Here is an 8,718-nt window from a genome sequence, read left to right as displayed (position 1 = left end):
TGTGATGGAGCTGGGTGAGCAGGGGGGGGGATAAGGAGAGGAAGGCATGTACCCGGGGATTAGACTGGTAAGACTGGAATTCCCCCGCTCATCAAAGACTGATGATTAGACATCTATACACACTGCCCTGCCCTGGATCGCACGCACACACACACACACACAAACAAACACACACACTCACACATTAATGCAGCATAGAAATGCACGCTACAAATAGACAAATACTCTCATAATCAGTACACACAGCTGCCATTATTACCACACACACGCTAATAACTTCCACTTTCCAACACTGATCACAGATCAGCAGCCATAATCTTTTATTAACCGTATATATTATTCAGATCTTTTAGCCTTTTGCATGTTTTGGCATAAATTTGGTATTTGTACCATCTCCTTATTTGTTCTGCACAATCATTTTCCTCAGGTTGAAAAGTTCTATCTGTGTGTGTGTGTGTGTGTATGTGTGTGTGTGTGTGTGTGTGTGTGTGTGTTCGTGTGTGTACTCGATTCTGCATCGATGTAGTGACAGACCATAATAATAATATAATATATAATATACTAATAATTATCAATTGTAGCCTACTGATGTTGCTTGTTGATTTTCCGGTTGCTGCTTTTTTGTCTGTCTGCTGTGTTTAAACTAGAAAGTGTCATTTTTAAGAGCAGATACAATCAAAAGGTGTGTGTGTGTTTGTGTGTGTGTGTGTGCGTGTGTGTGCATGTGTGTGTGTGTGTGTGTGTGTGGGAGCTGTCGATCCCTTTCATCGCGGCTGGACGTTGACTACCTCAAGGTGACCAACCACCAAATATTTTCACTTCGACAAAAGAAAACCCCAAATCCAACCATGTGTGTTTTGAGTAACCCTTTGGAAAAGGAAGACCCCCCCGCACCCTGCACCCTGCACCCCCCCCCCCTCCTACGCCGACTATCTCACACACAAACACACACATGTCGTCGTGCCACAGTGCCGGTCACGGCGTTCCATTGATATTCCCGGGAATTCTCTTTCTTCTGAACCCAAATTTTCTCTCCTCTCTTCTTCTTTCATTCGGTCTAATGAATGTTGACCCTTAGTGACCTCCCACTGAGAGACACACTGAGAGACACTGAGAGACGCTGAGAGACACTGGGAGACACTCGAAGCACCGCATTTACTTCCTTTTGTAAGTAATTAAGTGTTAATGCCAGTTTGCATTCTGCTTTGCTTCCCGCATAACGCAAACACCGCAGTATCCACAAAAACACACTTTCTAGGTTTTGGAATTTAACTTAACCATCCAGATGGCTGAACACACACACACACACACACAGACACACACACACACACACACACACACACAGACACAGCATCAGGACCCACTCTTCTTATCCAGGAGTTATTTTTTGTGTAAGTAGTCAAGTCAAGTAGACACTCAGAAAAACGCAGTGAAATGATGCAAAGAGTGAAGGTTTTGACCTACTCAACTTTTGGTGATGGCGTTGCATAGTCTGTCCACCAGAGGACGCTCTACAACGTCCCTGTTAGTGATGGCGTTGCATAGTCTGTCCACCAGAGGACGCTCTACAACGTCCCTGTTAGTGATGGCGTTGCATAGTCTGTCCACCAGAGGACGCTCTACAACGTCCCTGTTAGTGATGGCGTTGCATAGTCTGTCCACCAGAGGACGCTCTACAACGTCCCTGTTAGTGATGGCGTTGCATAGACTGTCCACCAGAGGGCGGTCTACAACGTCCTTGTAAGTGGTGGCGCTGCATAGTCTGTCCACCAGAGGATGCTCTACAACGTCCCTGTTAGTGATGGCATTGCATAGACTGTCCACCAGAGGGCGGTCTACAACGCGCAGGAGATTTGTGGGGAAGAACTTTCTCCGTTTCCACGGGTTCTCTTCAAGAATTGAAGGTATCTCAGTGAGTAATCATTTTGATCGGTGATCACTTTGAGGGGGAAGTATTCTTTAATATTTATTGGAAAAAACAATGAGCAATTAGAGCTGTGATCTCAAGAATATAAGTTGTATTACACTCTAAAAAAAAAATCTTTTTGTTGCATTTTCTCCCTTCACAACCCTCTCTCAGTGTGTAGGTCTGCATTGCCGATCTTTCTAGATCATCACGTGTTTCTGGTGAGCAGGGAGGGGTTGAATTCCTTTTCCCTGGGAGATATGAAAACCCACCCTATCCTCTCCCAGCCCGGCCCAGCCTCACACAGGTTCAAACATGTCCCCTCTACCCTCTCTCTGCAAACGCTCCACATACATCACGGCTTGGCACGCCGCGTTCCTCGCTACCGGTAACGAGACATTAGTGAGGGGAGCGGCGGCTCGCCGGCTGAATGCCTGGATATGTGTAGCCTGGGGACAGACTGAGAGGAGGAGACGAAGACAGAAAGGCAGACACAAAGTTAAAGGGAGGGAGGGAGGAAAGAGAGGCTAAGCGCCCCACCGTTTTGGTGTTTTTACTTTTTCTAAACATGCTTTAAAGTCACGCTGATAAGAGCACGCCTGTGGAATTCGGTTTAGGGATGCATTCAGGTTCACGGTCAAACGCCGCAACTGCCAAAACAGACAAATGCGTGTGGTCCACGTAGTTCTCTCTTTTGGACTCAAAACAGTCACTGGGTGTGACCGGTCTTCTTATTTTTCTTATGCAATCCAGGACCTGTCCCTGGGGTCGGTCCAGGGGTAACGACACGGGGCGCTCCAGCAGAACCAATGAGTCTATTTCCTCACACGTAGCTTTCAGGGCTTAAAGTGAAGAAAAATCCTGAGCTTGACACTTTTTCTGGAAGGGGGCAGTCCACAGTGTAATGTTGCAATATGAACTCATTAAAGTTAGTTTCACTGGCAAAACAGTCCTGCTTACATTATACAATAATACAAGTAAAACGTTTTGGACACATTTTTGCTTCTTCCAACCATAATTATTATAAATTAAGAGTCTATGTAGAATTTCATATTGCAATAACATCATAATCCTACATTGAATCATTGTGAAAAAACTTTCTAGATGTTGTGTTGTTGTTACTTTGGCCAGATCATCATCAAAAAAGTGAATTAGTACATTCAGGATTTTGTCCATGTTGACATTAGTTGCTTCATTTACATTTATTAAAAACGGTGCTTTGTTTATCTTTCATATATCCAGACGTCTAAACTCTGGGACAAGGCCGTTATCCCGTAGTAGGCCCGTTATTACGGCCATGTTGATTCCAGACAGCTTTGTCAGGGCAGTTTGGGCTTTAGATATATTTTACACAGCGGCCATCGTTAAGGACAAATCGTGTTACGCTATGAACGTGCACACACGTATTGTTTTTATCACAAACACGGTTGGTCAGCGGTAGCCGTTGATGCCGGTAACGTATGAGAGAGTGCACGAAACAAAGCTTTGTGACTAGCATCTACTGACAAGCATCTACTGACTAGCATCTAATGACTAGCATCTACTGACAAGCATCTACTGACTAGCATCTAATGACTAGCATCTAATGACTAGCATCTACTGACAAGCATCTACTGACCAACATCTAATGAATAGCATCTAATGACTAGCATCTAGTGACTAGCATCTACTGACTAGCATCTACTGACTAGCATCTACTGACTGGCATCTACTGACTGGCATCTGCTGACTAGCATCTACTGACTAGCATCTACTGACTAGCATCTACTGACTAGAATCTACTGACTAGAATCTACTGACTAGCATCTACTGACTAGCATCTACTGACTAGCATCTAATGACTAGCATCTAATGACTAGCAGCTACTGACTAGCATCTACTGACTGGCATCTACTGACTGGCATCTACTGACTGGCATCTACTGACTAGCCTCTAATTGACTTGAAAATATAAAACCGCATGCAAGAACCCAAATTAATGTATTTATTTTCCCTCAAGGCCGCACGCCGGAATACTTTAAGGCCTGAGCTTTTCTTTCGAAGTTCCCTTCACTTGTGTATAAGTTTTGTCCTAAGAGGGCCTGTAACTACGTCCAGCAGTAACTCTCTCGAGGGATTTTTGCACCCGGAGCCAAAGAATTTGCATCAAGAAGCATCAATCCAAACAAATCAGGAGGAGAATTCCAAGAGAAGAAGATGTCCCTGTTTACCTACGTACTGTTCAGACGTTGCCAGAGATGTCGACATCTGTAAAAACCTTCAGGCAAACAGCTTAGCATCGCTCCCGGTAACCTGCATGCTGGAGGAGCGTCACTGTTTGGATGAGCCGCAGCCTAAATCTTAATATTTACCCAGGAACCTTTGCTGTAGACTCAACAAGATAGCGTTTGGATGTCCTGATCACTTCATCTGGGACACAGATAAGAAGACATTTCTTTTTTCTTTTTTTTATGCTGAATCTCTTGCTCTCTACACTTTGACTTCATTCTGGCTGGAAAAGAAAGTCACAGGTATTAAAATAAGTGGAAAAGGTTGAACACTCACCCCTAATAACTGACTGTTAACCCGTCTGTTATCCTCGGGTCAAATTTCACCCTTTATTAAAGTTTCTATGTGAAATATACAGGATTCTTTCTACCCAATCGCCAGAAAACACGGATGGTTCAACACAAAATAGGGTGTTATCGTCCAACAACATACGTTTCTCTGATCTGAACTAATAGTCAAAATCATTCCTAATTTCAGTTTTTTTTAACTCAAATATTAGATCTAATATGATATGAATAAGGTTTACTGACCATTAAATCCAAAAAGAAGTGTAAAACTAGGGGGAATAAGTTGGAATGAAGTTGGTTAAGAAGCTGGTCAGAGTATTACAGACAAGGAGCCATGTTTGAACTGATGTAGTTTAGCTTGTGTTTTAGTCTGTAATGTAAATCTAGATTAGATCAGATTAGATTAGATTTACTTTACTCATCCCACAGCGAGGAAATTCCCTTATTACAGCAGGATTATTCTACAATAAAAGCAGAACAAACAAACAAGTAAACACACAAACAAACAGGCAAACAGCATACACTGAGCAGAGGGTAGGCTGAATGTAAAGTGCGGTTGCCATAGTACAAAAAACAATATTGCAGTGTAAGTAAGTGACGTTAAGATTAAATTGAATTTGTATCTGTGGCCCAGGTTACATTGTGAGTTACAATTCTGGTTTTCTATCAGGGTAATCTGCATGAAGCTCCACTTTGCATTATTTCCCACGGGACAGTGAATGCTGCACACACTTTATCTGGCGAGAACACACAGGCTCGGACAACAAGAACGTAACGAAGTATTTGTACTTTGTAATATTCCACCACTGACCAGATCACATGTTGTCAGCTCTATGCACGGGCGAATACACTCTCAGGACGCGTTGAGATCGGATCGCAATAACCGCATTTCACCTCTTTAAGAACTATACAACCAAACCGCCACAAACGAGTCCAGGTGAGCAGCTGTGTGGCGTCCGCATACTTTTTGTGCGAACCCTCCTTCTACCTGTCCGCCTGTTGTTTCACGTCTTCACCACATGACGGCGGAAACAAGAGTGGGAAGAACGCAGGTAAAAAGATGAAAAGCATCTCATCAGCAGCCACATTATTTACACATTCAGGAATCAAAAGCCCTGCAACAACAATACACGGTCAACTTTAAAGATATACTGTACATATGAAGTACATCGAAGTACTAGTAATCGTTTTCCATCAGTTTCAGATCCTCACAGGATCATCAACATGCTCTCTCACGCTTCTCCGAGTCCTCTGGTGTCTGATGGGTTATTGTGGAGAGGCAGGTCCCGGCAGGTTCCTGCCCTGCCTACACTTCTCTTAAATATCCGCACTTAGAAACCGCCTCCGCAGAGAAAACACACATCTGGAGTCCAGCAGCTCAAATGTCAGAGGGGGAAGTTCAACTATGCAGCTTTGTGTTGGTTTTGCACACAAAAAATAGAGAAAAAAGGGACGTTTTCAGAAGGAATCAAACACCTGGGAATGCTGGACGAAACACCTGCTGTGACCGACTAGCTGTTAGCATTGTAGCAAGCTTTAAAATAGTGGATATTCAGTCATTTAGTAGCTTGTCTTTGCTTTCCCATTTAAAAAAATGCAATAAAATAGAAACTCAGGTTGATTTTACCCCTTGTGTTGTCCTCGGCTCAAATTGACCCATTTCAACGTGTTTTATAGCTCAAATATGGATTTCTATCAACCAAATTGCCAAAAAATAACATGGCTGATTCCATACAACATTCTTCAAGTAAAACTATTGATTACTTTCATTGACGTTTTGGGTGTTTTATTCAATCTTAGAGCATTTCAATTATTTTGTTTAATGGTTTCAGAACCGAATCCGGACTGAACTCTGACATCTACCCATGTGTGACCCACTCAACATCCTCTGATCTTATCTATTGGTAAAAATAATTCATAATTTGTCCCTTTTAACTAAAAACGTATGTATAATTTGATTTAAATTAGGTTTGTTGACCATGAATTCCAAGAATAAGTGTAAAACCTGTTATTAAACCAGCTCAGGTTTTTTTTAAAGCGCCAAAAGCTGGAAAAAGTGAGAAATAAATCAGAAAAAATGACAAAAATATTAGAAAAGCACAAAGATTTTTCATTTTCAATTTTGTCCTGGAAGGACAATTTCATGGTTAACGGTGAAGACAACACAAGGGTTAAAGGTGTGTGACAATGCACTTTTTTATAGTTTGTTTTAAAATATATTTTTCTTAAAGGAGCCATTTCATCTTATTTTCTATTCTGCAAAACCCTTTAAGAGTGAGTCAGAAAGTCACCTAAACACAAATAGAAAATAATTTGGAAATATTTTCCTTGATAAATATTTATCTATAACTATTTGTTTATCTGCAAAACTTCAAATCTATTTTGTTAGATTTGATTAACCTGGGGACAGGAAACTTTACTACTTCTCTTGGTTATATATAACGACCGATAAAGGATTTTTTAGAGCAATACTGATACAATTTTTAGTTTTTTTTAAATCTGATAAGCCAATATATTGGCCAATGTATATATTTTTGTTAAATCCAGAAATGCGTTACAAAAAATAAACAGATTTCCCTAAAATTAGTTATTTGTAGTGATTTATGAGTTCTGAAAGAAAGTAAACAAAAGTATGATTCCAGCCTGTTAAATGTAAATATTTCTTGTAGTGTCTTTACAGTGAACTGAGTATCTTTGAGTTGTGGACCAAACAAGACATTTGAAGAAAAATACAAATTAACCACATGGTAAGAAATAAGCCCAGAGTGTGAAGACATTAACACAACATCTCATTTCTTTTACCTTTGAGCTCAGGAGGGACTAGAGTCTTAATTCTCACGGCCACAAGAGGTCCCTGACAGGAACATGTCAACGCACCGTCGTCGTTTCAAGGCAAGGAGCGAAGGAGGGAGCGGCCAATGAGATCGAGTGTCCTCTCGTCTGGACTAGAGTGCGAATCGGGCCGGATTTTTCTGTCCGAGCCCGGCCCGCGTCCGACAGAGCAGTAACCGGACCCAACCCGAGCCCGACAGGCATTAAGATAATTCTGTCCGAGCCCGACACAATTAAAATCGCATTTGTTTCTCATACTAATGACACATGTACGTTTGTTTTGTGTGGAAAGCCCGCTTTTATTAACATCATATGTGGGGGATTATGTCAGTAAATCTGAGTAAAATAAATACCTTGCTTAACCTGTATTGATGAGCCGCCCCAATAAGAGATGTTCACTCGCACATATACTGTACATGTTTAGTTTAATGCCTTGCTGCCACTGCTGAGAATGTAATACAATAGGTTTACTTGATATAGGCTAGCACCTTTTACAGACAAAGTAGAAAAGTGCTTCACATGATAGAAATTTGTAAAATACAGTAAGACCCTATCGCGCTGATGTGACCGAGCCCGACCCGAACCCAAAAAATCCTTTCTAAAAATCTGTTCAAAACCCGGCCTGGCCCGTCGGGTACTGTCGGGTCCCGTCGGGCTCGGGTCGGGTATCCATCCTCTAGTCTGGACACATTAATGTGGTAACGCAAGTCTAAAACTGTGAGAAGTGCAAAAGAAACAGTAGGCTAGCTACACACTGACTCATACCATTAGTTCCCATGGGGGTTCTGGGGAAGCCCTTATTTCCTCCTGAGGAGTGTGATTTAAGAAACAGGTGCCCGCAGATGGAAGAGAGAGCCCAAAAAGAAAGGAGGGAACAGGAGAGAGAGAGAGAGAGAGAGATAAACATTACAAAGAAGAGAGAAGCAGATGCCCTCCCACTCTACTCGATTCAGCTGCAGTCAAAACAGCGCTCTGTGTCTCTGAAGCGCCTCCGATGGCTTCACTCATTCAGGCTAGCCGTTAGCCACAGGCTACACGTTAAAGGACAAGTAGGCAAAAAGAATTTAGGGGTTAATACCACATGGATACTGAGTAAAAAGATAGGTTATAAAGACAGTACCGTTCGGTATACAGGCGGGCGCCATCTTGGGAAAACAGTCCCGACCAGTCGAACCTCGAACACTGTGTAACCAGTAACATAACTCAAGCATGGCTAAAACTGGTCACATTCGATTAGCATGAAAACATATCCCGGAGAATTTTCCCATTTTGTGCCGGAATTGTCCTTTAAGCGTGTGTGTGTGTGTGTGTGTGACTGTGTGTGTGTGTGTGCGTGTGTGTGCGACTGTGTGTGTGACCGTGTGTGTGTAACTGTGTGTGTGTGTGTGTGTGTGGACTGTGTGTGTGTGTGAGTGTGTCTGTGAGT

This window comes from Etheostoma cragini, chromosome 19 (assembly GCF_013103735.1).
Source record: "Etheostoma cragini isolate CJK2018 chromosome 19, CSU_Ecrag_1.0, whole genome shotgun sequence".
Classification (NCBI taxonomy): domain Eukaryota; kingdom Metazoa; phylum Chordata; class Actinopteri; order Perciformes; family Percidae; genus Etheostoma; species Etheostoma cragini.
The sequence above is the reverse complement of the archived record's forward strand: the minus strand, read 5'-3'. Positions refer to the sequence as shown.